Raw genomic sequence first — 22620 nt, forward strand, 5'->3', positions numbered from 1 at the left:
GGCAATCTAGTTTGGAAAAAATAGATTTGAATTGAGGGTAGAAAAATGAGAAAATTGGAGTTCCAGTCCCTGTTTGATACCACAGAGCTGTAGAACCCCAGGAGACGGTTCTGTGAGTAATTTTCTTCAACTGTAAAAATAACAGTGTAGGAGAAATAATTCTTAAGTCTCAAAATCCCTGGCTTTAAATAGGGTTAATGGTCAGGATTAGTAAAACGGTATGGGGCATGACCTTCTTTTATGTGACATAAGAAACTTGGTAAGCAGAGCAAAAAAAAAAAAAAAAAAAAAAAATACACAAAATTTTTAAACAACCCAACCCTTTTGAGATGGAGTTAATAGGTGAAGTTGCAACTTCTAGTGACCTCAAGCACATTTTTCCTTCTCTACCTTCGAGTAGATAGAGGTCTAAATTGAGTTAATCCCTGACTGCACATAGCTGTTCAACGCAGATGCTCTGGAGTCGGGCCTACTTGGTTTAAAGAACTGGCACATAGGCCTGTGCCTGGCACATAGTAGACTTTCAATAAACATGTGTTTAAATAATGTTGAATCAGTAAGCACTGCCTCTGCTCTCTTCCAGTTGTAAATCGCTTAGCCTCTAGGTGACTTGATTTCTTTACTGATAACAGTGCCCGCCCTATAAACTGGTAAGAATGCGATGAGATAATTCAGGCAGAGCACTGCACACAGCCAATGCATGCTAAAGGTTAGTTGTTACTGTGGCAAAGGGATTTGTCTCAAGGATTCTCTAGGCTCTTTTCATCCGACCATTTTCAGCCCATCAAACAACTTTCCCAGACAGCAGTAAATGCAGGCCAAGGTCTTTGCTTAAAGTGAAAATCTCTGGCCTTGATGAGAGAAGCTGTCAAGTCCTGAAAAGCCTGCCACTTCCTCACTTCACTTCAGGTTCCGTGCCCCTTTGTCTCTTTTTTCACTGTGTAATATTCAGATCAAAGCATTCTTGCCCTGCTTATCCTCTAAAGCACATCATATCAGTAGGTTAATAGTTGAAGGTCGCCAGCCTCCATCTCTCTGCACCTTGTTGCGGCCAGGCTTCGTAGCAGCCAAGGCCCCAGCTGGCGCGGGGGAGCTGCAGCAAGCACACTGTTTGTGTGCCCAGCAGATGTAAAAAGCTTGGTGCAGTGATCTGGGTGCACCTGTTGGTTTGTCACCATCTGTTAGCCAAAATGTTAAAAAGCCACACCCTCGGACAGCCAGCTGAGGAGAACTTAATCTCTTCCCTCCCAGGCCTCCAAATACAGGCTGCCGATCACATCTTACAAAAGAAGAGAGCCAAACACAAAGAAGAAACTGTCTGAACCCTGCCTAGAGGGAAACCTAATCTTCTACCCTGGCTGGGTTTTGTTTTTTACGCTAACAAAAAAGGGATTCTAAAACAAATCTATCTAGTTATTACCTGACAAGAAATCCTGTTATAAACAACTGCCAATTTTTTTTAAAGGAAGATATTAGTTGAACATGGATACTAGTATTAAATGAATTAAGCAGTAATGGTATTTTGGATGACTACTTAGTGAGGTGGAAGATGATGAGGGAGCTAACGTGTGCCTCCTCTGAGGGAGATAGAATTGGATTCTTAGAAGTAAAATGCCTCCAGAGCCAGCACAGGATAAAGAAATAGATGAGTTTAGGCCTTGGAGTTCCAAAGATCAGAGCAACATTCCTCTAAGGAAGACACAGAAATTTGTATGACCTTTATCAAAGCATGGACAGGCTTCACCCACTCGTGCCTCTCTCTCCCTGCTGCCCACATCTTCACCACACAGAACAAAGTCTCCCATTCCACAAGGGTCAAGGATCACACAAGCTAATTGCATTTAGCTGGTGGGTATAATTTCAGAGCTAGGTACCTCTCCCTTCAGCCAGACATCAGATACAAATTTTTAAAAGCAATTCAAGAGGGCAGGGATCTTTTATTCAATGACCAGACCAAATCTCATTGAAATTAAATATTCAACTAGAATATGCATGCAGCAACTTTCTTGAATATATACCCAGGATAAGTCAGAGCAAATGTTAGCGTTCATTCTTGTCTTTATTGAGAATAAATAGGGAAAAAGAAACTGGTTTCCATCCAAAGTTGTAAAATAAGGAAGATGTACTTTGTAATTTAAGACTTTAAAAAGAGTTTTAAGTTAGAAATGATTTCATGTAGCTAACGAGTTTGGTTTTTTAAATTTATTTTTTAGACAATTTTAAAACACATCGGTCAAATCTTTAATGTGGCCCCATACATTTTATACTGATTTTCTACCCCCCCCCCTTTTTTTTATTTAACCAAACTATCATTCAACCTAATCCTTAAGGAATATTGAATAGAATTAACACCTTTATACCAATCCCATTAGTGTACTGTTAAATTAATGGGTTCATTTCTGCCCTCAAGCAAGATTTGGATTATAATCTTGAGACAAGCTACCTTGAGGCAGTAGGCAATCACTTTAAAAACCTGAAAGCAGGCAACATATGGCACACTACACAATATAAAAGTGTTTGAGAGGTACAAGTTTCCACCCTTCATGATACATGCCCAGTTTTAAATAAAACATAGCGTCATCTGGTTCACGCTTAAACACTGAAATTGAAATTATTGGCCATACTGTCATTTTCAAAACAATAGCTAACGGTTTGCACATGTGCTGTTTACAGATCCAAGCCTGTAAACACAGTCACCAACCACAACTTTGCAAAGGTAAATGACAGCTTGAAAAATTTCAAGTCTCCAGAACTCCTGGGATTTTCTCGTTTTCCCCCTTTCATTCATTCTTTCTTCCCACCCCACCCCCAATCCACTCATAGACACAACAGATCCTCCTCTGCCTGCGCAGGCGTAACTTCCTCGCCATATCACCCCTCCCCCCACGACACATTTTCCTGCTGTTGAGACCAGCTGGGCTGTATTAGTCATGCTGAAGCACGTCATGTAACACAGCAAAATATCAGGCAGCCCAGTGTCATGGGAAAAGTGAATCTACTTCATTATCTACCTAGGGAAAGGAAACAGAACTATCGCTTCAATGGGCCTGGTCTTCCCTTCTGTGTTGTTAATGTATATTCTATTAATATCATTAATGATATTCCAAGGTCTTGGTGTAAATGAACATGGTGCAGTAGGGAAGCATCAATGGTAATACTGTGGGGTAATACCTATGCTCTGGGGCCTTTTTTTATCCTTTTCTTCACATACAAATTCCATAAATGTTAAAGGATTTTGATTTACGTAAAGAGAAAAGAGGGATACTGTTATCAAAATAGAAACAGGCTGTCCCAAAGAGAGTCATTCTGTGACCCAGAACATAATAGTATGATAAGATGTTGCTTTGGAAATCTGCAGGGAAAAACAATGTGTTATACAGCTCTGCTTCCCAAACTTCAAAGTACTTTCAAATCACATGGACAACCTATTGAAAATGTTTTCTTCTGATTCAGAGGCCTGAGAGCCTATATTTTTCACAAGCTCCCGGTTAATACTGATACTGCTGGTCCCCAGATCCCACTTTGATTTGCAAGGTTGTATAGAAAGGACAACATTTAGGACAATTCAAAGATTACATTTTTTTAGAACTACCAAGTACTGACATCAATCGAAAACTAATCTAAAGGAGTTGGGAAACATCATTGAGACCTAAATGATGATGAAGGGAAATGGCCATCACATTATCTCTGGGGAATGTATTGCTGGGCATAGCAAGAAAGACCTGGGGAACAGGCACCAGCAAGAGACAAAGAGGATGCTTAGGTTATGTTTAAAATTTTTTATTCTTAAAGATCTAGACAGGTCTGGAAACCCTCAAAATTCTCTTGAGGATGTCACATGGTGGTATCTCAGAATTTTTGTTTGTTTGTTTTTTAGTTGAGAAGTAGATATACAAAGTGGGTTTTCATAAATGAATAAATGATATCAAAAGTCAAGGTGGACAATTGAATTGGAGCTTGATTCTAGTTTGGTAGAAGCATCCCTAGGAAAAGGATAAAATCCCTAGGGGAAAAAACAGGGACATAATTTTCCCAACAAGAGATGGTTAAAGCAGTTATGCTGATGCAAAATATTAAATTCTCATTGTACTTTGAAATAATTTAGATCTGGTATTTCTTCTGTCATTTTTCTAACATCACTAACTCTAGCAATTCAAAACTACTTGACAGTCACACAATTATTTTGCTTTGCCGATGATACCTTTAAGAAAGAAAACTGTTTCAAAAACTTTAAAATGTCAGTGGATGCTCTCCTTCATGACACTAAGAAGCATGAGGTCTTTTGGCTCTCTCTGTTATAATTAAATATAAATTTTAGAAGTTATAAAAAAAGGAAGTGGTCAAACTTCTTGTTTCTATTTCTTAAATTGCATCATGGTACTGTATTAGTTTCCTAGGGCTGCAGTAACAAATTCCCACAAACTTAGTGGCTTAACAACAGAAATGATTTTCTCAATTCTGGAGTCTGGAGGTCTGAAATCAAGGCGTCAGGAGGGCCAGTATTTCTCCCAAGGCTCTAGGGAAGGATCCTCTTCCTCTTCCTCTTCCTACCCTAGCTTCTGGTGGTTGCTGGCAATCCTGCGTGTTCCTTGGCGTGTAAATTCATCAGCCAGCCTCTGGCTCCGTTGTACCAAGGCGTTCTCCCTGCATGTCTCCTCACTGTGTCTCTTTTCCTTTCCTTATAAGGACAGCAGTTCCATTGGATTAGGGCCCACCTAATCCAGTCTGGCCTCATCTTAACCAAATTACATCCACAAAGACCCAAATTTATTTTCAAATAAGGTCATATTCCTAGATGCCAAGGGTCAGGATGTCAACATATTTTTTAGAGGACACACTTCATCCCTTAACAGGTAATAAAGTATAGACTCTGCACTTTGAAATGCAGATTCCCAGGTTTTTTTAAAACCATACCATGTTGAAGAGTTTTTTTTCTTTTTCCTCTAAAGCAAGGATGACAATTCTTGTTACTGAAGTACTGTGATTATAAGGGAAAAAAAAAACTTAAGATTAAATTTTACTTTTTTAATGTTAAAAAATACTAATTAGATATGTAGTAGAAATCAGAAATCTTTGTTTTAGAGCTAATGCAAATCAAAATGATTCTTCTTACAAAGATTTGTACGTGTTTTTATCTGGCACTCTTTGTTTCGCTGTTTATTAGCGGCGACACTGGCAACTTTATTGAGTACCTTATCACGTTGTATAGTAACTAGATTGTAAGTTTCTTGAGGACAGATATTGTTCTATTATTTTAAGTTTCTGTCTGTTCCTAAAAGTGGACACTCCATAAAAGTATATTGAATATGGGTTGAATATTTTCTTATATCAAGTTATATGGAATCATTTTGAAGGCAAAATAAAACTTTTTAAATCCTCATAAACATACGAGTAGTGCAATTGTCTATTGGACTTTGGGGAAAATGTGTATCAGAAAAGATGAGTGACATTTTAGTAAATATTTACTAGTTATAACCTGTTATTAGCACTAAAATATATAGTAAACAATTACAAACAATAATTAATTACCATCTTAGGCTCATCTTCAAGTCTCTAAATCTGTAACCTTAATATCCAGTCCTGCAGGGTGAGTCCAAGTTGCTTGGAAAATCCTGATGTTAGCTACTGTTGTGCCCTTCTTGCTCAATTATGAGATGTAAACTCAGACACATCACTTGTACACTGGCTTCATGATTTATGGGAGAAAAGGTGAAGAGATTTGATATGAAAACATTTTCCACTTAGTAACACTCTCCCAGAATCCTTCTCATAACCTCTTTCCCCTGCCCAACCTCACACAAGCAAAACTATCCAAAGAAGAATCTTTGTGGTTAAGATTCAAAAGCTCATCTTGAACTTAAAGCTAGCAAATGTCAGCAGTTTCACGTTAGTTTGTCCTAATGTTCTCAGAAATCTAAACCATGGTATCTTGCCGCATTTAAAATTCTTCCCTGCTCGCTGCAGTCCCTAATAATATCCTGGCCATGTACCTTCATCTATATTCATGAGAGTGCAGATGCAGCCAAATTAGTGGCAGCAAAGCACATTTTACAGTGTAGAAAATACAATCTGGCTTCCTTTAAACATTTTTTGACAAAAAAGTTTTATTAAAAAAAAAAAAAGAAAGAAAACCAGACAGATTTAAATTCACCACCACCCGTTGGAGGAGTCTGTTACAAATGCACAGCTGGCTTGATGATGAGTGACAAATCAAAAGTCAGGGAGAAACTTCCCGATCATCTGAGCCCTTGCCACCCGATTAGCAGAAGAAAAACAGGGCAGATGGAGGGAGACGCAGCAGTTCGGAGGGAACAGATGGCCACTACGAACTTGATATATGAAATTAATAACACTTTCTCAAATACAATTAGTAACAGGAATACATTACCTGAATTTTCATAACTGTGAGCAAGCTGACATTAAATGAGGTTTTTCAGATTAACAGTTGATGTGGCATTGATATTTGGAGGGAAATAAAAATATATAGCAATAAGAGAAACCTTTTGCTTTTTGGTGCCATTGATCAGGATGTTGTAACATATGAAAGGAGAAGTGCTATTCAAAGAAATTCCATATTTAAATTCCACTAATTGGAATTTTTTTTCTAATGTAGCCATTTGGGCCACATAATGCATGAGATACTTAAGAGCCTCGCAGATGTATGCAGCATCCACTGCCCTAGATGAATTATTCTTTAGGAGGAAATTAACCATTATACATCTCTCTACAGATAAAGTGGGGGAAAAGCAAACAAAAACAGGCACAGGAGAGTGAAAAACTCAAGGTTAGATGAAATCAAGAGGCTAAGTAATTTTTTTCAAATCCATTGATGATACAATAAGTAATTCTAGGAATGTCATTAAGCTTTCTCTATTTTGATGCCCGGTCTCTAAAATGGGCAAAATACCAATGCTATATGTTTTGTTCAAAATGGTGTCAACTGAAAATCTATTTTTAATTCAAAATCTATGATGATGGCATGTCTGGACTGTGTTAAGCAGCCAGCCCCCTGGGAAGCCAGAACCTCTCTGAGCTTGGTTAGGTCAGCTTCTGGGGCTCCTGATGAGACAGACATGATGGTGATGAAACTTTGCTGAATGAAGCCCAACCCTGGCCCCTGCAGGAGGCAGAGGCAACCTGGAGTGTTACAAGATGAGGCCATACAGCAGCTGCATAGCTTTCTGATTGAAGGAAAGGGCATACCCACTCTTATGGGTAAAGGCTGTCACAGGGTCCAGGCCTCTGGGAGAGGTAGGCATGAATGTCTCTGGAGAGGTGCATACACTGGGTCTGGTACAGGGACAGAGCTAAAATATACAAGCACACCAGCCATATGCATGTCTCTAGGGTGGCAAGAGGGGTCTCTCTTGAGTTCCAAGAGGCAGATCATTACTTCTGCTACAATACGATGGCTGTTTCTGCAGCTGGTGGTGGCAGAAATTAGCAGAGAGAGAAGGTAAGAACATTTTCTCTTGCCTGAAAGGAATAACCCTGGTTATTCAGGTAAGCTTAGAAATCCCAAAAAAAGGAGCCTCTTCATGTTATGAAGCTGTCCCTCTCCCACTTACAAGGGAGGAAAAGGCCAAAGAAATAAAGACAAAGTTCCCTTTCCAGAACCATCCAGAAATACTTAAACATTAAAAAAAAAAATAGTTAAAGCAGGTACAACTGGAAAAGCCTGGAAGACAGGATGGATATAGGGCACTTGACTAGACATCAATTCATATGAACTTTTAAGAAATAAATATCTGAATTTAATTGTGGTTTCAGCTGTAAAAGCAATTAGCAATGAGATCTTAGATAAGTCACTTCACAAACTTTATACTGCTTAACATAAAATCAAGGGCTTGGATTTTATAGAAGACCCATCAGATTTTAAAGTATTTTATTATATTAAAAATTTAAAAATTAACATACCTATAGATATTGTTTATTCTTTCAGCTTACAATGATATATGCATTTATAACTAAGCATTAAAAAATTACTAAGAGGATTAACACCAAATATTCTCAAAGCTTTCAATCTACTCTTAAAGAGGAGAATATGACTTTTCAAGCTGAACATATTTTCCCTAATGTTTGAAACAAAAATAAGATCATCACACACATTTGAGTTAAGATAGGGAACTAAAAATAAGTATGAATTGGATAGACCTGTATCTTAGTTTGGGTTTCCCCAGAAGCAAACCTTGACACGATAATTTGAGTGCAAGTAGTTTATTTGGGAGGTGAAAGAAAACACCAGTGCAGGTGGGTATGGGGGGAGTAAGACATGAAAGTGAAGACAGCAAATATCACCTTATCAAACCAGTCAACACCGCAGGGGACTGCTGCCTGATATCACTGGGAAAACTGTGGGAGTCCATGGAAGAATTAATCCACTGGGCAAGTGAGAGAGCTGGGGTATTTATGCACCAGCTTCTGTCAGTCATTGGTTAAGGGCTGCTCCCAGGAATTGTTAATCCCCCTGCATTTCTGGTCTGTGCATGTGGTCAAGCAGGCTCCAGAAGCAAGAGAAAACCTTCAGGCAAAAAAGAGCAGGTGCTGGCATTTGGAAGTTGGGTTGCTGCACCTTCGGGTGTTAGGGGCAAGGAGATACGGCAGGGCACTGGCAGCATTTAGCATGTCATGATAAAACTACTGTCAACGAATTCCCACCCAATAGCTATTTATTTAACTAGGCTGTGTGACATGAGGCTTTATATGTCCTCTTCTGACCTTTGAGGAATGGGCAGAATCCACAGGGCATCCAGATGACAGGCAGGATGCTCCTGCCCCTTAGAAGTGCTCCACTGCAGCCTCCACACATGAATGAGAACCAGCCCTTCACCCCAACTCATCTGGGTATGTCTGGTTATTACCTGAACTGCCTCCAACCTCCTAAAGACAGTAATCTTTATTTTTCCAAATGGTCCTCACTCCACAGTTGGCATTGCTCACTCTGAGAGCAGGGCGTGAGACAACAGAGAAGACAGAAAAGCTACTCTCATGATTCATCTAACATCCTAGTGAGGCGAGGGAAGAGTTCTGACCTCCCCCGCTTTCTGTTATTATTCCCCTAGAGGCAAATTTTAGATTCAAGGTGAAATTCAATGAGTTTCCTTTTACCTTACTTGGAATATAAAAGGAAGTTTCTCCCTCTTTACTGAAATATGCATATTGAAGGATGCTAGTAAGCAGGATATCTAAACAGAGGGGCTTTAAGCGGGACACTTGCTGATGTTTTCCATTCACCCTTGATGTTGATGGGCAGCGTGCCTTTTAGAAAAGATCATAACAACCTTGACATGCCTGGTCTGTATGCTGTTAGGCTCATCTGTTCTGTGACAAAGAAACCTCATTAGATGGGAGTGCTGCTGCAGGACTTGAGTCTCATTTAGAGATTTTTCTCAAGAATCCCTTAAACACTGAGGAATGATATTAATATTAACTCCTATCATTTAGTTTATTCTCTAATTTTTAAAGATTTAAATTTGATTCCTAAAAAGTGGTTCCTATTTGATCAATCATTTAACAAATATGTCTTGAGCACTTCTCTGTCAGGCACTATACCACGTAAACATTTCGGATAGAGATTTCTGTTCCTGTGAAGTTTACATTGTCATAAAAGGAGTCAGACAATATGCAATAAAATTGTTAAGAAAGGTAGTATGGAAGAAGGCAATAAGGTCCATAAAGTAAAGAAAATATGTAGGGCAGGGGAAGAGGGCTTGGAAATGACGGGGTTTTCAGGAGAAGCCTTACTGGGAAAGTGATATTTATACAAAGACTTAAAGGAGATATGAACACAATTCTGAGTACCTGGCACATTTTTAGGACTAGCAATACAGCAGTAAGTATGACAAAACCCTTCCCTAGAGAAGCTTATAGTATAGAGAAGAAGTTCAATCATAAACAGATAAACAAATATGTAATGTCAGAAACTGATAAACATGAGAAGAAAAATAAAGCATGATAATCGGATACAGCATGTGTAGGCAACATTTTCTGGAAAGGACCAGGTAGTAAATATTTAAAGTCTTTCGGCAGTTTCTGACACAAATACTCAACTCTGCCATTATAATGCAAAGGGAGTCATAGATAATAAGTAAATAGAATAGATGTGGCGATATTCTAATGAAACTTTATTTACAAGAATAGGCAGTAGGCAAGAGCTGGTCTATGGGCCATAGTTTGCTGACTCCGGCCATAGGAATCTTTAAGGATATGACATTTTAATAGAGGCCAGAGCAACATAAAAGAGCTATGTGATAATCCGGGGAAAAAGTGTCCCAAGTAGAAGAAAGCACAAGTTCAGAGGCCCTGAGATGGCAGCTTGATTGACAAGTGTGCATCTTGAAGTCAAGTGAGCAAGAGGACAAAATTAGGAAACTGGATTCAAGTACACGGTGGACTATATTACTGGTCATAATAATTTACTCTTCCCTGATGCACAGTCTTTGCCGTGTGATGTTGTAGCTCCTTCCTCTAAAGGGGATTAGGATATTTTCCTATACTTGACTTTGCACTGTGACTAGCTTTGGTCAATAGAACAAGGTGAAAATGGCGATATGCCAGCGCTGAGTCTAAATCTTCAGAAGCTCTGCCTGTTTCTGCTCTCTCTCTTGCGTAACTCCCATTGCTCTCAGAAGAATAGCTCAGGCTGGCCTTCTGGTCCCTGAAGGAGCAGAGCCACCCAGCCAAGCAATCCTACCTGAGTCCAGCCTGGATCAGTCAACTCCTAGCCAAGCTCCGGGCAAAAATAATAATAAATAATGTGTGGAGCCATTGAGTTTTCAGACTGTTTGTTACATAAAAAATAGTTAAGTGATACAGAGAAGTAGCCAAGATCCATATCATGATGGCCTCGTGGCCCCAATAACTTTGGACTTAATTCTGTGAGAAGGAAAACAATTTGCATGTTGAAGGTAAGGTAAGAAGTAAGATAAGACTTGGTTCATATTTTAGATGTGTTACTTGGGATATGTCAGAAAGGCACTGCAGAAGAGCTAGCATGGAATATGGGGATTAGTTAGGAGGGATTTTCAACTGACAGATGATGGTAGCTAAAACTCAGGAAAAGGAAGTGAAGAAAAACAGAAGTGGTTAGATTATATTTTGAAGGTAGAGCCAGTGCAATTTTTCATAAGTGTTGCATAAAAGAAAGAGAGCAATCAAGGGTGGCTCTGAGATTTTTGGCCTGTACAAATAATGTTATATTGGTGCATTTGCTGAAATGGAGGGTAATATACAGTGGAAAGGAGGGTAACATACAGTTGAAACTGTTTAAAAAATACTAAATTGAGGTTGAGATCAACAGAAAAGTGAGAAACATTTAAGCAATATGAAACTATTAAAAATACTTTAATTTTAAACTATACTTCGTAAGTACACCATGTAAGCTAGTGTATTAGTCAGCTCAGGCTACCATAACCAGATACTGGAGACTGGGTGGCTTAACCAAGAGACAATTATTTTCTCACAGTTCTAGAGGCTAGAATTCCAATATCAAGGTGTCAGCAAGATTGGCTTCTGTTGAAGCTTTTATTTCTGAATTGTAACTTCTCTCCTTCTCCCCATGTCCTCACACGGCCTTTCCTTTGTATACACATTGAGAGAGAGAGAGAGAGATCTTGTACCTCTTCCTCTTCTTATAAGAACACTAGTTTTATTGGATTTGAGCCTTACCCTATGACCTCATTTAACCTTAGTCACCTCCTTAAAGGTTCTATCTCCAAATATGGTCACATTGAGGGCTAGGGCTACAACATATGAAATTTGGGGGGACACAATTCAGTCCATAATAGCTAACTTTATTTCTTAAATAGCTAACATTTTATAATGGACTAAAGCAATTTGAGTTCAACTCCAATTACTATCAACATCTTTGTTCCCTTCCAGCAAAACTTTTTGAAAGTGTTGTATGTATTCTTTCTTCTCATCTTTTCAAATTAAGCATCTTTTTCTACTACTCCACTACAATTTCTCTCCTTAGGATCCTCAGTGACTGTTCTAAAGTCAATCCCACAGTTCTTTCCCATGCTTTCTTGACTCCTCTCCCATTAGACACAGTTGACCAGACACTCTTTGAAGCCCCGTCTCCTGTAGGCTGAGGTTACGCTATACTCTCCCTGTTCTCTTCCACCTTCTCTGAGAACTCCTCTACAGTTCCCTTTGCTTGTGCTCCTGTTTTACCAGCAGACATTGGGCTGCCTCATAGGCCCCAACCTGCTGTTCTTTGCTAGAGCAATCTGGCCCCTGGTGATCACATTAGCTTTCATGACCTTGCATAAAACTTACACGCTGTTTCAGCTCCCACATCTGTATGTTTATGACATTTCCACTTCGGTCCAAATTTTCATATCTAACTGCATCCTTGACATCTCCACTGAGATGTTAAAAGGCATCTTGAGGACAGAATCCTTGGTTTGCCCCTACGCCAAACCAGTTCTTTTGCCAGTTTTCTCCAGTTGAGTAAACGTGGCACTCATCAACTCAGATGCTTAGGTCTCACACCTATGGGCCCTCCTGATGTCCATTTGTTCAATTCCCCCTCAACTTTAAGCTACCAGCAAATCCCGTCAGCTTTATTCTTCTCCTCTTCAAGCTACTTGTTAACATCTTTATTACTACCACCCATTGGTCATTAAAATTAAAGTTTGAGGTTAAATAAAAAGGTTGCCAGCACTTTTAGTTCAAATGTGTGACTCCTTCTCTGAAGCATGTGGCTAATATAGTGAAGAAATGAAGAAGAAAAAGAATACATATGTTGTAATAGGCAAAACCTGCTCAGATTTTGTAAGATCATAAAACATGAGTGGAAAGAATATTATTTAAAACCCCATGATATTTATTGACTTGTGGAAAGCCAATATTGGACAAAAGAAACACATCTGTGACAAAATTCCTTTTGGGGAAATTTGCACTATTATCCAGCTTGATCTTAGGGTGTGATTTGAAAATCCTGTGGAAAATCAACTCATGTTACATTCTGTCCTTTCAAGTCTAAAGGAGGAGTCTATTCATGCTTACCAGGGACAACTCTTTAATACAAAAAAACAAGCCATTAGGAGAGGGATACCAGGATATTTGGGGGCAGATCCTGGATTCTTTAGGGGGTCCCTAAGATTCAACTACTTCACCTACATATGAGATAAGCTATATCATTATCACTGTTGTGACAAATAAACAAAAGCCATTAAAAAGAGAAAAAAGAGAAACAGCTAAAAGTGAGGAGCACTTTTAAAAAAATCCATAAAATCATTATGCAGTTTTAACCAATTACAAGTCTGCTTTCAGTTAAAAAAGTGCCAAGAGCAAACCACAGAAATGAATCAGATTGGGAGTTTAATTGGAGACTGCCGGCCAGCGGCCAATTTAAAGACTATTTTAAGAGAGTGGGTTGAGCTCAGTATTGAAGCCATATTTGATCACCTTAAGAATTGTTGCCATTCAGACCTGTGGAATTGGCTCCTCTCTAGTAGGCATAGCAAGTCCCCGCGCTGTGTCTGAATTCACTTCCATCACTGCTTATAGTTAAAAGAAATTAAGAAAATTCACCCATCTATTGAAAGTAGAGCTGCCTGCATATTTTGCGGGACCCAGTGCAATATGAAAATGGGAGCCCTTTGTTCAAAATGCAGGAAGAAAGTATTACTAAAAGTTAAAAAATATAAAACTTTTTCCTTCCAAGGTCTCCCTGTTGAACTCTCATGAAGTTTTTTGACTTTTTAACACTGCAATCCCTCAGGCAGGTGAATACACACAGCCTGCTGAGCCTCACAGGCACCTGAGCGGCCAGACCAATTTGTCAGTCTCCCTCTTCCACATCCATCACTCCAGTCACGATGGATGGGAGGTCCTGAGAGAGTCCAACTTCCACGGGGGGACACACTGGGCACCTTGATCAGGAATAGGTAACAGGCCTCTCCCCAGGTTGCTTATCAAATGTTATGTGGTGCTGCTAATCCTGGGTGAGGAGAGCTGCTGCAATATTCCAAGGTTCTATGGGGTGCAGGCTCACCCAACCCCACCCCTTCCCATGTCCTCCCCAGGCACCTGCCAGGGGTGGCAGGTAGTGGCAGGATATTGGCCTCCCCCTGCTGTCCTGCTCTTGCTCCTGGTTGAAGGTGTCAGTGGCAGCAGGGTGGGAAGGGGAAAATGTGGGGTTCAAATTCCAGATGGTGGCAACATGGCTACCAAAACCTGTCCCTGGAAAGTAGGGGAGGCAACAGGTGGTAGCACTCACATGAATGAATCTCTAAGCCACCATCTCTCTGCAGTCACCCATGCTCTATTGTTCCAGCAGACTTCATTTACAAAATCCAAATTCAAAGATAAAATTATCAGTAATTTCGAGACTGTGACTAGAGAGCATAGAATGGCAAGCCCAGATCCTTCTGAGCCAGTGGCCACGTGCAACTGCACTGGTCATTCCCGTGAAGCTGACCCTGATGGGAAGTGGATTTGCTGGTGACATCACAGGGCCCTGATCCTGCAACATCCTGGAGGAGCTGTGTGCACCTGCCAACTCTGGCTCTCCTCCAACATATACAACCTTATTTTTGAAAAAGAGCTTTCTGCTTCAGTAAGACAAGAAAAACAAGGCATTTTAGAAATTTTAAAAAACAGTGTATCTTTTATTTCATGGGTTTATACAGATCATACCTAGTAGTACTAAGAGAACTTACCAAAGAACAACAATGACTTAATTTGGAGTCTGTTTCTGAGTGGTGCTTTTCTAATCAAAGTGTAATTAGGGCATTGCTCCAAGCAGTCTTGGCTGGGTTCAGTGAGTTTAGACAGATATAGCTCTCTGAGTCCTTTACAGCCTGGACTGGCTTAACAATCATCCAAGCCTCATAGTGACCATTTTCCCTCATCTTTGTGACCCCATTTCTTTATCAATATTGTTGTTAAACCACAGCCAGCAGATCCCAACGTCACGGGTTTATGATCAATCAGTGTACATATTTATACTGCTATAATGTTCAAAATACTATTTGGTTGATAATCTTTATTGCAGTACATATTTGAAAAACATCATTAAAAACTTAGATTTAACAAATAATTTTGAGGTTCTTAATAGTTTCACACGTATGGTCTCATGGTTTAATTCTTTTTAAATTTTGTAGTATGATGTTGCTTTCTTGGGATAGTGATTAGGAAAAATCCATCATGTTTATTATTATAAGTATACTTAGAGTTACATATAATTCTAAATATATATGTGTATAATTATGATTATATCCATGTAGTATTTATTGAATGCTTATTATCTACCATTTAGTCTTTGCAACAGTCCTGTTAAATAAGTACTTTCATCACTATTTTATATGTGAAGAAACTGAGTTTCAGAGAGATTGAGTAACTTGCCTAAATTCATACAGCTCGTTGCTAGCAACATTTATTGAGGCCTTACTGTGAGCCAGACACCAGGCTAAGTTTTTTACATAGTAGAATTCTACATTCTCTATAGTATTCTGCATATTGTCATTTAATCCCTATGACTTACCCTTTGGGATAGTATTACTGTTATCTTCATATTACAGATGAAAAAACTTGAGATTGGAAAGATTGATTCTCTTAAGGGTACACTGCTATTACCACTAAGAGCCAGGATTTTAACACAGAAAGTTGGACACCAGAGCCAATGTTTTCATTCATTACACTGTGTGCCAGAAGGTTGCATTTTGTGAAAATGGCCAGAACATATTTCTGTTGCCACATACTCCTCCAGAACCTTACACTCTCTCATCAATAGTTGGAGTCTATTCTTCCCCCACTTGAAACCTTGTGGGCACTATGAATGCCATGACAAATAGCACTGTGGTAGAAGTGATATTGCATGGTCACACGTTGAAGGGCTAGGTCAGAAAAGGTAATACAGAACCTGCTAGGCTCTCTGTCTCAGGATACTCATCCTTGCAACTCAGCCACTATGGAAGGCAGAGTCATGGCTCTCCAAAGATGTCTGTGTCCTAGTCCCTGGAACCTGTGGATATATTACCTTACTAGGCTAAAGGGACTTGACAGATGTAATAAAATTAAGGACCTTGAAATGACAAAATTATTTTTAATTATGTGAGTGGCCCAATATAATCACAAAGGTCCTTAAAAGTGGAAGAGGGAGCAGAGAGTCAGAAGGAGATGTGATCGTGGAAAGAAGGCACAGAGCGATGCAGTGTTGCTGGCTTTGAAGAGGTAGGAAGCAGGCCATGAGCCAAGGAATGTGGGCAGCCTCCACAAACTGGAAAATGAAACAGATTCTCCCCTAGAGCCTTCATTCAGAAACGAACACAGCCTGGTGACAACTGGATTTTAGCCCAGTGAGACTTGTATCAGACTTTTGGCCTATAGAACTGTAAGATAATAAATTTGAATTATTTTAAGCCACTACATTTATGGTAATTTCTTGAACAGTGATAGAAAATGAATACAGCCACCATTCTGTGAAGAAGCTCAGGCCATGAGGAGGTGTTTCAACTAACAGGTAATATCTTGGTTGACAGCCAGCATCATTTGCTAAGAAGGTGAGTGAGTGAGCTTTCAGATGACGCCAGTGCCCAAGCTTCAAGATGCTCCCAATGATGCCAAGTGGAATGGAGTTGAGCTGCCCCTGCTGAGCCCTGTTCAAATGGCTTTTGGGGCTGTCCAAAAAACCTAACAAACATGAGGTTTGTTCTGTCTCTATTCCATGCCTTGCTGAACATGAGGAAACTTTCCAGTCTGTGAAACAATTGTTGATTACTGAGTTTCATGATCCTAAATTACAATAAGCATCAGCCCATTTCTAACTGCTGAGGATGTCTCATCCTGTTAAAGTGTCAGGCCATGGTTAGGAACAAGATGCCAAAGCACAGTGAACAATAAATAAAGAAGTATACCAACGGACATAGGGGCACCCTTATTGTTACAAGAATAAGCCATCTCCATAATCACTTTCACTCTTATGATCTCTACCGATTATAGAACTGTTGCAAATATCATAATCTTAAAAAAAAATCTCATTGGATGATTCCTGAGCTTCATACAAATAATTGAGAACCCTGTTTCCACATTACCTAGCAAAGAGAACACAGAAAATTATAGAAAATCATTGAGCAAACATAGCTACCTAGGGATCTGCTCTGAGTCCATTTTTTTTAAAGAAAGATACATTACAGAGATAGCATGATCATGAATTTGTCATTCATTAGTTTCAGCCATGCATGTTTTTATTTATTTACTCCTTAAAGAAAATAACATTTTTTTTGCTTCTTTCCATATTTTATGTATGGTATCATCAACCTGAAACTTGATTTTTGGTTGCTAGTATATTTTTAAGTTTTATTCATGTTGATGCTCACAGGCCTAGCTTAATTCATCTTTGACTGCTTATCCTTTCTCTTATTAATGAATATTAATGTTTTAAGTTTTGTTTATTTGTTTCAGCTTTTAACTTTCACAAAAATGCTGCAGTCCATGTTCTTTACAGATCTCTTGGGCACATTTACTAGATAGAGTTCATTGTATTGTATGTTTAGGGGTAAAGTTTATGAGATAAAGAAAATACGCATCTTCAAATTTGCTAGATATTGCCAAGTTGTTCTCCAAACAATTTTTTATTCTACCACAGTATATAAGAGTTCTACTGTTTCATATATTTTGCTCACATATGCCACTATCAAACATTTAATGTTTTGCCAAACTGATAAGTCTGCAATTATATCTAATTGTGGTTTTCCCCTTGTAAGGGAGGCTAGGCAACCTTCCATATGCTTATAGGACAATATTTTTTCTCTTTTCTGTGAATTACCTATTTGTATCTTCATGCTATTTTTCTACTGAGTTTTCTTATGTGTTATTTCTCATTAATTTGTAAGCATTTCTTAAAAATTATGGATTATAATTTGTTTTGTTATATGCTTTGCAGAAACCCTTCTCGGTTTGTGGAGTATCTTCTTACTTTATTTGTAATGTTTGTTGTGTAACATTGGTTTAAATTGAAATACAGTCAGCTATATACTTTATTTAATAGTATGTGCATTTGTTTCTTATTTATCCTACCTCAAGGTTAGAAATAAGATCTTTTATATTTTTTCTAAACTTTTTATATTTTTCATCCATCTGGAATTTATTTTTTTCTGTACAGTGTGAGGTAGGGGTTTAACTTTATTTTTTCCCCACAAGGATACTTCATTTCTCAGCAGCATTATTAAATAGTCATATTATCCCTACTAATTTTTAATGTCATCTCTCCCATATTAAGTTTTCATAGATATGTGAGTTGGGAATATGCTATTATACTTCAGTGACTTTGTATAAGCTATTATCTCTGTCCAGAATGTCCTTCCCCACTCTGTTGACTTGCAAATATTCTCCTCTCCTATTAAGTCTTAGTTTAAATGTCATCTTCTTTATGAAATAGCTCTCACCTTTCTTTCCCCTTCTCTGTGTTGATTATAACCTTCATTGCCACATGTATTGCACCATAGATATTCATGCAGAGAGTTTTCACTGCCAGATTTTTAGCATTTTGGAGGCTAAACACATTGTCCTGTTATTTTGTACTGTCAAGTACCTTGTAGATATTTAATAAGATTATCTAAAGGAATAAATTAATGAGTGAATCTTTGAAACAGAACAGCTTGAGTGACACTTGGTAAATCTGAATAATTCATCTTCATATCTCTGGTCTATCTTTTTCCCTTGTTTTGCTGACTTTATGTAGAGATTTTAACATAGTTATTATGGATGGCATTTTTCTTTTTAAAAATTGCTATTTATATCTATAATTTGTAGTGTAGTATAGCATAATGCTATCTTACTTGTTAGATTCTTTTCATTTTTTTTAAATAAATGTTGTCTGAAGACTAAATTAGCAACATCACCTATATGGTGACACTACTTTGTCCAAAAATCCCCAAAGCTGCCTTGTTGGAGAGCAGGTAAGCTTTGTACTCTAGGCAAGCTGTTATTTGGTACATATAGCTAAAATCTAAAAAGCACAACAAAGACTGTAAACTCACTCAATTTTACGTAATTATTTTTGAATACTCTATGGTCCCTTATAAAATGTAAGGACTTTATAAATAGTTATTGAATATTTTCATGATAGTAATCATGTGTTTCATCACCTGCCTTACTCTTGAGAAGATTTTACAAGATCTGTCAATCTCATAGGCAATAAAGAACATAGCTGATTTCTGTATATGATTTCCATCAAAGCATATGCATGTGGCGAATCAGAACAGAAATGAGCATTGCTGACATGACCTTGAAGTTTCCATAATCACCAGCTTCTGGTATTATTTGAGAGTAGATTTAGAACACTTATGCTGGTGTTGTTTTCACTTACAGGTAACCCTCAAAAGATTAGCAGCCTTTCTTTACTGCTGTTAATTTTGTCATTGACCAAACTCACAGCAAAAGATGCAACCATCAACTCCTAACTCAAAAGAGTGAACAACAAAGTCTGCATATGAAAGCATGGTCTTCAGAATTTCATGCTCAGCCAGGTATTTAGGCTGCAAGACCTACCTTATCTCGGAGTGTAGATGCTTGGATTTCACACTGCTTACAGGTCAGCAAATCATGCGTAGTTAGCTCTGTTTTATTTAAACAAGTCTGGTTACAAACTACTGTACAGTACTTCTGCACAAAGTTATACTACGTCTCTGTGTTCCCTAATTCACTTAAGGAAAGAGCAATCACTTTCAAGGTTTCACCCAAATCATTCTTTTAAGCTATTCTTAACACCCTGAGCTTTTCTCTTGAGGTTTCTTTTCCTTATCCCTAGAAATAACCTTTCATCATTGGCTTTTGAAAGTGTTCAGTCTACGTAATTTCCCAAATTGGGCCTTTCAGTTTTGGACCTGGTTACCTTATTAAGTCCTTTAATTTTTCATTGTGAGCTCCTTAACTTTTTATCTGGTGAATTTCCTTTTCGAACACGTCTTGCCTCTACTCTCCTGTGCTTTCTTTTCACTACACACATAACAATTTTCCACTTCTTTCCCAATACCAGCCACTTGGGTTCCAAATTTTATTATTTCCCTATTGTTCATTTCTCTATTTAAAAAAAAGATCTGTTTTATCTCAAATTAGTGTTCTAAGTCCCAGATTTACATTTAAAGGTCATAAATAACTCTTATCTATAACCTCTGCGAGACTCTTTCTCTCTTTAGAGTTCAGTTTCCTTGTCTATAAAATGAGGCAGTTGGAAGACATCTCTAAGTTCTGCTTCAGCAAAAACAGTGCGACTCTGACAATAAGAGGATTTGTCATATTTGGTACACCTCAACTGATTAGGGGTTATTTACTGCTGTATAGTCTATCTATGTTTGCATGGCCATTGGCACATTCAATATAAAACTGCATCACGCAAAAGGAGCAGCAGCCAGTTCTAGCATCACAGCTGTATTTGTCTTAGCACAATGTGAGGCCTGATTGGGAGAAGAGAAAGCAGGAAAAGCACAAGAAGCTGCCAAAAGGTGAACTGAAATAGGATAGTCACAGGCAAAGATAAAAGTTGAAATGACTTCATGACACCCCAGAAGATTATAACTAAAAGGAACTAGGCCAGTGTCAGGACTTCTGGGCGAGAATTAACAGAAATGAGAAAAAGAATTAGAACTCTGCTATCAGAAAAGAAAAGGTTATTTTTTTCTTTAGAAATATATGTTCTCAGATTATGAGTTTAGAGGTCAATGAAACAGAGGAACAAACAATGCAAGATCTACCAACAGATGCAGAGGCAAGTTTAAGTGGGGAATGGAGAAGGGAACAAGAGCCCCAAATCCTTAGTCTTTTTGTCATCCCCAAATAAAAATCACCCAATCACCCAAAGTATAATTTCTGAATGCAGTGAGCAGAAATAGATGAACTTCATTTTTAGCTCTTATGTTTCTTGGATTGTGAGTTGGCTAAGGTATTTGTTAGTCTGCCGCTCATTTACTAGATTACTGATCGCATGATACGACTATTATGTCATTCAGGTAGTACAAGAAATACAATTATGCTCCCTTCATTCTGTTTGGTAGACAGCACATCAGGGGGCAGGAAACGGTCTATTTCAGAAAAGCAGTTCTTTCTGAACAAGGAGGATTCTTGCAAAGAATTTTCTTTTTCTTTTCTTTCTTTCTTTTTGGTTTTTTTTTTTTTGAGACAGAGTTTTGCTCTTGTTGCCCAGGATAAAGTGCAATGGCACAGGTTTGGCTCACTGCAACCTCCACCTCCCAGTTTCAAGCAACTCTCCTGCCTCAGCCTCCCAAGTAGCTGGGATTACAGGCACCCACCACCATGGCTGGCTAATTTTCATATTTTTCGTAGAGACGGGGTTTCACCATGTTGGCCAGGCTGGTCTCAAACTCCTGACCTCAGGTAATCCTCCCACTTTGGCCTCCCAAAGTGCTGTGATTACAGGTGTGAGCCACTGTGCCTGGCCAGACATTCTATTTCCTGAAAATAAAATTGATAAGCTTTCTATCTTCTAGAAGTTTGTTTTATTGAAAAGGTTTTTTTTAATTTTTCAAACAAATAACTTTTTTTCTTTTTTTTAGTTTAGAGGTATATGTGCTACAATTCCTTCTGGGAAATGAGTGACTGGATTGAAACAAATTTAAAGTTAAAATGTCTTTATGTGCAAGTCAGGTAGCTGTTATTCCTATATCCATTTTGCAGATGAGTATTTGGAGGTTCAGAGTGGTTAAGGTGAAGCTGATCACATGAAAAAAGAAGTGAAGCTGGGATTTAAACCCAGATCTCCTGATTTTAAGTGCTATGGTCCTCATACTACACTCCTAAAGGCTTTCCCCTAGACTGTGAGAAGGGTAAATTGCTTATACATTCTTAATTTGCATGTACTTAGTAAATTAATCATGTGACTGTAACAGACATAATGAGCATCTTAACAGAATCACTGAATGACCACCTGTGGCTTCCCTGACATCTCCCCTCCCAACCCATAGGTCACATTGTGAAACCAGGACAGCTTTCTTTCTTTCTTTAGCAGTTTCTTCTTTAGGCTTTGTATGGCCAATGGTGCCATATACACTAGAGCTTCCTGGCAGAAGGGGGACCCATTCACTGATTCCTTGAATGAATCTTTCGCTATATATTAAATGAGTCATCACACCATGCAGGTGACTGTGTGAGATACAATGGGCACTAAGAACATAACTGAGGCATCATAGAATGTTTGTGGTAATGGATATAGCAGCCTAGTCTCCTTTGCTTTGCATAATTGGAAAAAGTTTCAGATGATTGAAGTTTGGAGGAAATTAAGAAAAGAAATCTCAGTTTAAATAACCAAAAAGTCCTGTATGAAAAGAAGTGGTGCTGATTCTTATTTGGCTCTAAAATACAGTCAAACTCCTAAGCACGTGTTTTCAAGTTTCAAAGTTGAATAAATGCTGCAAACGTGAAAGACATTAACGGTACCCTCTGTCTCTCTCCCCAGTGGAGTAAATTAACTCAAGATTGCTTCCATTAGCCTTGCCTCTTCTCATCCCCCCATCTGCCTGGAGGAAAATGCTTGCTGATGGCACTTCCTGGCACAACAGCAATTGTGATATTTTCAGTGGGCTTTGCCTTTTGTTGCTCCCTGAGCTCCGTGACCCACCCGTGCTGGCCAGAGCTGCATTAACCAGGTCCCGCCCC

At 38.6% G+C, this 22620-nt stretch overlaps 1 long non-coding RNA gene across 2 annotated transcripts in view; it reads right to left on the reverse strand.

The window, feature by feature from the left end:
- Window positions 1-22620, reverse strand: part of LOC107976512 (uncharacterized) — a 152710-nt gene that overhangs the window by 102253 nt on the left and 27837 nt on the right. For both annotated transcript variants that reach the window (XR_010159381.1, XR_001720558.4), the window contains exon 4: window positions 19501-19568. This is a non-coding gene — a long non-coding RNA (uncharacterized LOC107976512). The remainder of the gene's footprint in view (window positions 1-19500; window positions 19569-22620) is intronic.

Source organism: Pan troglodytes, chromosome 7 (genome assembly GCF_028858775.2).
Source record: "Pan troglodytes isolate AG18354 chromosome 7, NHGRI_mPanTro3-v2.0_pri, whole genome shotgun sequence".
Lineage (NCBI taxonomy): Eukaryota > Metazoa > Chordata > Mammalia > Primates > Hominidae > Pan > Pan troglodytes.